Consider the following 9,336-nt stretch of genomic DNA (forward strand, 5'->3'; position numbering starts at 1 on the left):
TGTAATATTGTCATTGAAAATTTATTAACTATTAATGAAAATAAGTCTGAAAGCAATACTCATAGCCTAAACATGACAAAAAACCAATAGACACACAAATCCAGAGCAGAAATATAAAATTTGAATTTAGACTTTTGCATCATCGGGGATCAAACCAAAATCCGAGCAAGATATGCTATAGTGAGGTTGACCTCAATTAGAACCGTTCAATTCATATTATGTTCTGAAAACATGATGATGTGAAGTGAATCTATGATACGATTTTTACCGTTGATTCAGAATCATATAGTTTTGTTTAGCTTATTATATTTTTAATAGTGAACAAAAAATCATAAAGACATCTAATACGTATGTTGACTCTACATAGTTGTTTCGTAATCTATCTATACTTAATATTATAAAGAGGAAACCTTTGTTTGTTTGTTTGATTGTAATGAATAGGCTCAAAAACTACTGGACCGATTTTAAAAATTCTTTCACCATGCGAAAGCTACATTATCCACGAGTAACATAGGCTATCCTTACTAATATTATAAATCCGAAAGTAACTCTGTCTGTCTGTCTGTCTGTCTGTCTGGTTGTCTTTTCTTCACGCCTAAACCACTGAACCGATTTTAATGAAATTATGTACAAAGATAGTCTGAGACTCTAGAATGGACATAGGATAGTTTTTATCCCAGATAGCGGTCTTAGATCAGAGAATCGATCTTTTTGACCAAAAAAAGTAGATTTTTTTAATCGGGCTCCAGTAATGGATCCTACCTACGTTTGTGGGTCTTTTGGCATACTCTAAATAACCATGAGTTTAAAAATATCAATTCTTGCAATCGGAGACGGTTGCACATTATATTTGTTTATATAGATTATTTGGATTATAATACCCCTAATGGTGGCGATTCTTTCCGAAAAAGAACGATTTTTAAATCGATTCGAATCGAAGTGCAATAAATCGATTCACAAAAAAATTGAGGCCCTAAGAATCGATTCTATCTTCGATCTTTTTCGAGGATAGCGAAAAAAAAAAGGTTATCAGGATCAAACAAATTATGTCAGCAAATCCGTCAGCAAATCCTTACTACTAATCCTTACTAATCCTTACTAATATTATAAATGTGGAAGTAACTCTGTCTGTCTGTCTCTTCTTCATGGCTAAACCACTGAACCGATTTGAATGGAATTTTGTACAAAGATAGTCTGAGACCCGAGAAAGGACATAGGATAGTTTTTATCCCGGAAATCCCACGGGAACTACGGATGGGATGGCGATCTGAGATCGATTAATCGGAGAATCGATGTTTTGAACCAAAAAATCGATTATTTTAATCGATCTCCAGTGATTCAGTGAATCGATCTTTCAACCCAGAAGATCGAAATTCGATTTTTTCATAATTTACCTACAGTTACTTTACTTATCCATGTTAGTCGATCATCTATCTATTTATATAAAAATGAATATTTGTCTATATACATTTTATAAAATCGGAAACTATATTTGATCAAGTGATGATCTTTTGCAAAGTTGTTGTCCAAGAGCCAACGAAGGTTTGGGAGTTGGTAAGATCGACAGATGGCACCACTGTCATTCCAATGAAGGTACGAATTTTCTGTTTTATGTATGTCATATTATATCTTTAAAATGCGGGCGAAGCCGCGGGCACCACTAGTATTTTATATGACATAGATTTTGAGGCGGTACAAAGTTTGCCGGGCCAGCTAGTATTTTAATATAAAGTCGACCAGCGTGGTGGCGGATCACGCTCAATAATTGGATATTCATAAGTTAAAGAAGTGACATTGATGTTATACCCAAGTGCCTACAAACCAGATGCGTTACCACCTTACTTCAATACGAAGAATCCCAATAACAACATCTTTAACCAAATAAGAAATTCATCAAACAAACAACACCATAAATTCTTTTAATTCCCATTTAATTTGAAACAAAGCGCGAGCGGAATATCGTTATAAATGGGAAGCACTTTTTTAGCAATTCTCAACGAATGCTGGCTTTAATAAATACTTTAGTAGCAGAGCACACTGTTATTTCCCTTTGAGACTGGCCAAAGAGAATAGTAGAAGAAAAATGGGTACCCCCCGTGGGGGCGCCACCCACCCCCGGGGGTATTGCTTTGAATAAAGAAAAGTTAAAATTTCTTAAAACAGGGAGGCGGGTGGTCTCTATCTATCTTCGTTTAAGTATTGGCAAAAATGACCCCCCCATTCGCCGTCTCACTCGCACCCCCTCGATGTCATTGGTCCGTTTTTAAGACCGAAGGGTGCTCGAAGGCTTTCTTTAGAAATCTTTTTAATCATGAAGAAATGGTTCGCGGTTCGGATGGAGGCTTTCGGCCGTGGAAATTGTGTGTAGGTACTAAAGATTAAGTTGTAATTTGTTTTACGATTCGTAATACTTTTGTGATCATAATTAAAATTATTCAGTTTACGTCTACGTAAGTAGGTTTATTTAATAATATTTTAGAGAAAATATTTTATATTTTTAACCGACTTCAAAAATAAAACGAAGAGGTTTGCAATTCGTGTCGATTTCGTTATCTTTAAAGTACCTTCAAGTGTAACTTGTAGGCATAGATTAGTAAAGATTACTCACTCCTAACAAGAAATGTACCCTGTTTTGAGAATTGAAATAGTTACGTAAAAAAGTTTTGCCACGTCACCGTGCTAAAATGTCCTTAAAATATTTGTAATAATTATTTAGTTATTACGTAAATTACGTAATTATTACGTAAATTAGTTATTTATTCGTAAATTTTCTCTAAAAATGTTTTTATTTGTCAAGGATTAAAAAAAAGAACTTACTAAAATAAGCTGTTTGTGGTTTCATTCAATTTCAAGGCGGCGAAGTATCTATACTAATCTATGCTTGTAGGTTGTAAACATACATGCAGTAGGTCTACTCGTATACGATGACATGATATAATTTCAGTTTTATGAATTAGAATTTTGGAAACTAAGCATCTTATACTGATCTAAATTTAAAGTAAACAGCTTTTACTTTAATACCTACTTACTAATTACTTAAAGGAAGTTAGTATTTAACTGTGCACTGCTAAATGAATTTGCATTCTGTTCGTGAAGTAATCGTTATTCTTTTTAGGACATTACGATGTGCTGACATGATATAATTTCAGTTTTATGAATTAGAATTTTGGAAACTAAGCATCTTATACTGATCTAAATTTAAAGTAAACAGCTTTTACTTTAATACCTACTTACTAATTACTTAAAGGAAGTTAGTATTTAACTGTGCACTGGTAAATGAATTTGCATTCTGTTCGTGAAGTAATCGTTATTTTTATCAGGACTTTACGAAGTGTGTCTGTGTAGGTAGCTAGTTAGCTACTTGATTGAGATAAAAAGATTCAAAGTATTACTTACCTACTGGTTGCCAAACTGCGTACAAAATTGCACTAATTATATTAAGAAATAGTAAAAATATTAATGACAGTTTATATTCATAAGTCCATTAGATTTCGTGTATTTTGGATGCCAAGTACTTACACAAAGACAGGCAAAGATTTTCTAAGTATCTATCTATGCCTTTATAGGTAGAGGTATTAGGTTTATACCCAGACCCAGCACTAAGTACTATGAATATAAGTTAATAAAAACACATGTCTCTAAGTCTAATAAGATTACTAATAAGATACATGACGAAACGGAAACCTATTTCTAAGACTCTGCTGTCTGTCCGTCTGACCGTCTGACACAGGACTCTTTCTCCTTAACCGTAATAGATAGACAATTGAAATTTTACGGAATATGTATAAAAAATACTAGAAATAAACAAAAGTTAAAAATAAACGGGGGTCGCCATACAAGAAACCGCTATTTTTTTACGTTTTTCGCTTTATCTAGGCATCGTAATTAAAATTTTCACAATGCATTTACTTCAATGACTGCTATAACAACAAATATTAAAAAAAATTGGTGGTATGGAACCCTCCATGGGCTAGTTCGACTCGCACTTTCCCATTTTTTTTAATAAATATATGCTAGCTGACCAGGCAAACGTTGTTCTGCCATATAAATAAAAAATGTTAAGGGTGAACAACCCTTAACATTTAGGGGTATGAAAAATAGATAGTAGCCGATTCTCAGACCTACTGAATATGCATATAAAATTTGGTGAAAATCGGTAAAGCCGTTTCGAGAGTACGGTAACTAACTTTGTGACACGAAAATTTTATATATAAGATGTATACGAGTGTCTTAGGTACACACCTTACCACTTTTAATACACATTAAAAGTGCTTAGATAGACATCCGCCTTATTAAGTTTTTAAAACGGATTCCAGCCTAAACATGATGAGAATGTTTATTACCACGCTTTTATTAGCTTGTATGTATGTAAGGGAATTTTTGAACTCGATTTTTACACCCTTTGAACGGCCCGATTAATTTAAAATTTTGAACACTTATCAACAACCGACAATACACGATTTTAATAGTTTAGTCCCATTCGCCTCATCAGGATCGTCAGGATTAAATAATTTTCTTGTGCGATCTTAGCGAGGTTTTTAGGTTTAAAACTAATTATTTTATCATCAGAAGAGCTCAATAATATCATTAATGTGTTATCATCAAAGTTACACAAAAATATATACCGAATTTGTTAAGTGGAATGAGTTAAGTTTGTTGCCAGATTCAACCTATACAAAAGTTGGAATGATTATTTGTTTTTATTGAGACTTTATTAAGACACAGCGTTTCCGATAAGGCCAAAATGATATTTTAGTTATTTGACTTCACAAAAGTGTGATTTTTGTTTCTGAAACAATTTTATCGCTTTTATTACAAAGTTTAATAAATAAATGGAAGTATTTCAAACGATCTGTGCATTTTTCTTAAAAAACTGCTAGTTATGTTAATCAAATTAAGGTAGGCTTTATTTGGTGACCTTACCTTACATAGGAAACAGTGATGTGTCGGATCATAAAAAAAATATCCGCGGATACGGACACGGATACGGATCATTAGTGTCTAGTTCACGGGATACGGATCTCTTTTCTCCTTCGGATAACACAAATACGGATACGAATATTTAGCACATCGCTAATAGCAAGATCATAAAAAGTTTGTACCTAATAAGAGTCGACGGTATCAACACTTCGTGAGAGCCGTTTAAATTGAAGTTTTCGAAGTGGTGTTCGGTGATTCGCACTAAGGTAACATTGCAAACAACTTTAGTTTTCACTTTCGTGTTAAGGCGAAGTTAGTTTTGGACGTTTTTGATCCGAATATATGACCGACTTACATAGAAAAACATTAAAAATATATGTTGTCAAAAATATAACAGTGGCTGATTTTTATTATTATCCTATGTTAAAGAGGGTCTCCGTTGGTATACCTTAATAGGTATATAGACTTGGTCGATAAAAAAACGGTTTTTCTTTTCTCCTCTATGTGTGATTTTGGTATAGGGATATATTTCTGATATTAGTTTGTAATTTAATGTTACAGAAAGCGTATTTTTTTATTTAAACATACAATATTTTTGTTATAAATCAATAAAAAAATATTTCCTTTTAGAAAAGGTACCGAAACTTTTAAATTAGATAGATCAATCCTTGATGTGTATTTATTTTACATAGGAACTTTTCTAAAATTACAGATTTAAACTTATCAAAAATTGTATAAAACTGTTGTATTTTTGTTACATGACAATTTAAAAGAATTTCTTTATAATATAGGCATATGTTTGTGATTTGCTATCGGATTCATTATTATGAATTGCCTTTACCTACGCCAAGTATCTAGTTTCCCTCCTACATATTCAAAGTAAAAGCAAAGTTACCTAAGTGTAGGTTTTTAACATTTTTTAACGTTATCACAACGTATTTTAAGTAATAAATCTAAAGTGAATTTATATAATCGGTTAGGTAATCGTATTAGGATTTTGTAGGTACCTAAGTACCTACTTAAGTATGATGGAGAAAGCGTGGGTGAGTTTGCCTTTCTCACTGTGATAAAGACGCTGGCAGCAGTAAGACAGAAATTTTAATGGTCTGATGACGATGATGATCTATAGGTACTTAATTCCGTCTATAATTAAAGGTCTCCTTTAGTTACAATTTGATATTTCGTTTTTAACGGGTTATTTGTGACCCTTGTGTATCTACCTACCAACGTAACCAATAGGCAATAACTTATTGACAATCCTTACTATCCTTACTTCATTACTAATATTACAAATCCGAAAGTAACTCTGTCTGTCTGTCTGTCTCTTCTTCACGTCTAAACCACTGAACCGATTTTAATGAAACTTTGTACAAAGATAGTCTGAGACCCGAGAAAGGACATAGGATAGTTTTTATGCCGGAAATCCCACGGTAACTAGGGATGGCGATCTAAGATCGATTAATCGGAGAATCGATCTTTTGGACCAAAAAGTCGATTATTTTAATCGATATTAGTGACGATTGAATCGTAAATTATGCATTCGATCAAGTGATGATCTTTAGCAAAGTTGTTCTCCATGAGCCCACGAAGATTTCAGAGTTGGTACGACCAATTTTCGCCAGATGGCGCCACTTTCCTTCCAATGAAGGTACGAATTTTCAGGTATGTGTGTTAGTATGTCATATTATTTTCTTTTAAACGCGGGCGAAGCCGCGGGCAAAAACTAGTCTTCGATAAATCTAAGGATCTTTACTTCTGCTAGTGAAAATAGTTCATAGATAAGTACAATTACAATTTACACAAAGTCTCAATCAATAATTGAGTTTCATTTTTCAGGATCCTTAACCGTTTGGGAAAGTCACCAAGTAAGACTTACAATTTACAGATACGACTTAATTGCGAAACTAAATACTGTTTTCAAATGCTTTTAACACTAATTGAACATCGATTTTTAATTTTATTTAATTTTTAACAGTGTTCTTTTTTTTAAAGATTACATCCAAAAATAATTTTAACAATTTTTTTGCATATCACAGATACTGCGAGTACTTACCTACTTTGTAAGCAAATAAGACATACAACTAAATACTTAAATAAATTAAATTTTGTAAGAAATTGGTACAAATAATGATGACAATAAGAGTGGCTTGCGATTTGTTTTTGAAAATATTTTAGTAATTAGGTAAGTATATTCATTTTGTTTATTTATTTTTGGTACCCAGTTATATTAACTTTATAATATTTATCAGTGGCTTTCAATGCTTTGACCGTCAAATAATTTTCAGTATAATATTTCAGGACGTTAATTAGGAAATTTAAGTAAAAAAATAACCTACTTATTATGTCAATTCTGAAAGAGAAGTAAACATAAAATATATTATTTTACCAACCATTGAAAAATATACTAAACGATAATAGTTTTGGTAAATTTAGCACCTATTTGGAAATATTTATAGATTTGTTATGGGGTTGCGTAAGGCGGAAGGTAATGTTTGGGAACGTAAGTAAGAACGAGCTTTTGCCCGCGGCTTCGCTCGCGTTACGAAGTAACATTATTAACTAAGAAGTACAATACAAACTTTCATCCCCTATTTTATCCTTTCTTAGCGGATGCCTACGTCATAACATCTACCTGCATGCCAAATATCAGCCCGATCAGTCCAGTGGTTTGAACTGTGCGTTGATAGATCACTATGTCAGTCAGTCACCTTTGAGTTATATAGATTTAGATGTATTAAGAGAAGAACCCGCGTGATCACACTACCGTTTTACATGCAGCGGGTTCTGGGTTCGATAACTAAATGATAAATTTAGATTTACGTTCTGGGTCTGGGTGTGTATGTATTCATCGTTGTGTGTACATGGCATCCCCGACACAATAGTAGGATAAATAGGACAAAGTGCAGAGAGCATTATCATTAATTATTTATTTTAACGTTACCATGTGCCAATGTCTATTTCATTCGTAAGCATTATAGTCCACACTAGTATTTTGGATAAATGTAATTGAAATATGTGTTATTTTTAATGTTATATTTATTTTACGTAGGTACCTACCAATTGAAAGCTACCAATTGAAAATACCTACTGATGACTTTAATTTTGTGTCACCTGAATGAATTTTAAATTAGAATTTCATAATATTTTTCAGTTTCACGTGAACTAGTTCCGGATTCGATCCTCGACCATTAAGTCATCTTGAAACTATAAATTTTATTGAATAATTTTCTATTCTAAGTCCGCATTTGAAATTATTTGTGAACACTTTTGATCAGGATTTGTGACATTAAATATAATAAATATAGAAAGCGGCTTCAACTATAAACGTCTTTGAGGAAAGCAATCAAAAAAGCTTCTTTTAAATTATCGTACATACAAATATAATGGTAGGAAAATATGGCATATGATTATAGAAAAGCGTTCTCTTTCGGCCACTTAAAAATCAAGTTAATAAATTTAAATAAAATTAATCTTACGACCTTTAAACCTGTTTTAGAATTACCGCGGAAAGTACCAACAAAGCCATTTATAGAATATTTGCTAAATTAAGCCATTAATTGAGTATAAAAATTTAAAATACACAAATACTTTACACCGAGTAGGAAACTTATTCTTTAAATTAGTAGCGCGGCGACTTTTTGCAGCGATTCAATCGCAAAACGATCGCGATACAGACGCGATGTTGTCGCGACTATGCTCTAATGTCGCCCGCAACAGTTACGCATAAACTATGCAAACTTGCAATGGCAAAACGCATTGAATCGCTCCAAAAAGTCGCCGTGTGTAACTTTAAACGCATAAAAGTCTTAAACAATCCGTCAAATAATTGAACTGTCAAATAAAAGATGTTAAAGATAGTTATTAATTTTACGTTACAAACGATAGGTATTTTACGTTATTCAGTTGAAAATACAAAATAAAACTGTAATAGAACTTATTTTAAAAGTAGAAGTAAAAAGTTGGTACACGTGGGTCTTACTAATTCGTACAAATAGTTACCGAATGCAGCATAAATAATAGAATTGTGTAGCTCGCGAGTGAGTGATATAAAAGATATATATCTTCACCAAAGAGCTAATCACTCATCAACTCCGACGGATTTGAATTATATCTTTATATCCGCATCACATGGTTTAGTTCATAGATTCAAACGATTCCGGATATAAGATCTTCTTCAACTCAACAGTGTTATACTAGCTCGCGAGTGAGCGATGAGTCAAATGAGCGACTGACTGAGAGTGAGTAGTGAGCCTGATTCGAGTCAAATGCGTTGATTGAGATATATAACAGTTACGGTTACGTATTAAACACTAAATTAAAATATTTTATTGCTAAGAACATGGAAACCGGGATATACAAATAGCGTTGGCTGTGATAATTCATATATAATTTCTTGCCAGTTTTGTATTAATTATA

This window comes from Epargyreus clarus, unplaced genomic scaffold, assembly GCF_041222505.1.
Source record: "Epargyreus clarus isolate Ecla_fem2 unplaced genomic scaffold, WU_Ecla_fem_2.2 ptg000031l, whole genome shotgun sequence".
Classification (NCBI taxonomy): domain Eukaryota; kingdom Metazoa; phylum Arthropoda; class Insecta; order Lepidoptera; family Hesperiidae; genus Epargyreus; species Epargyreus clarus.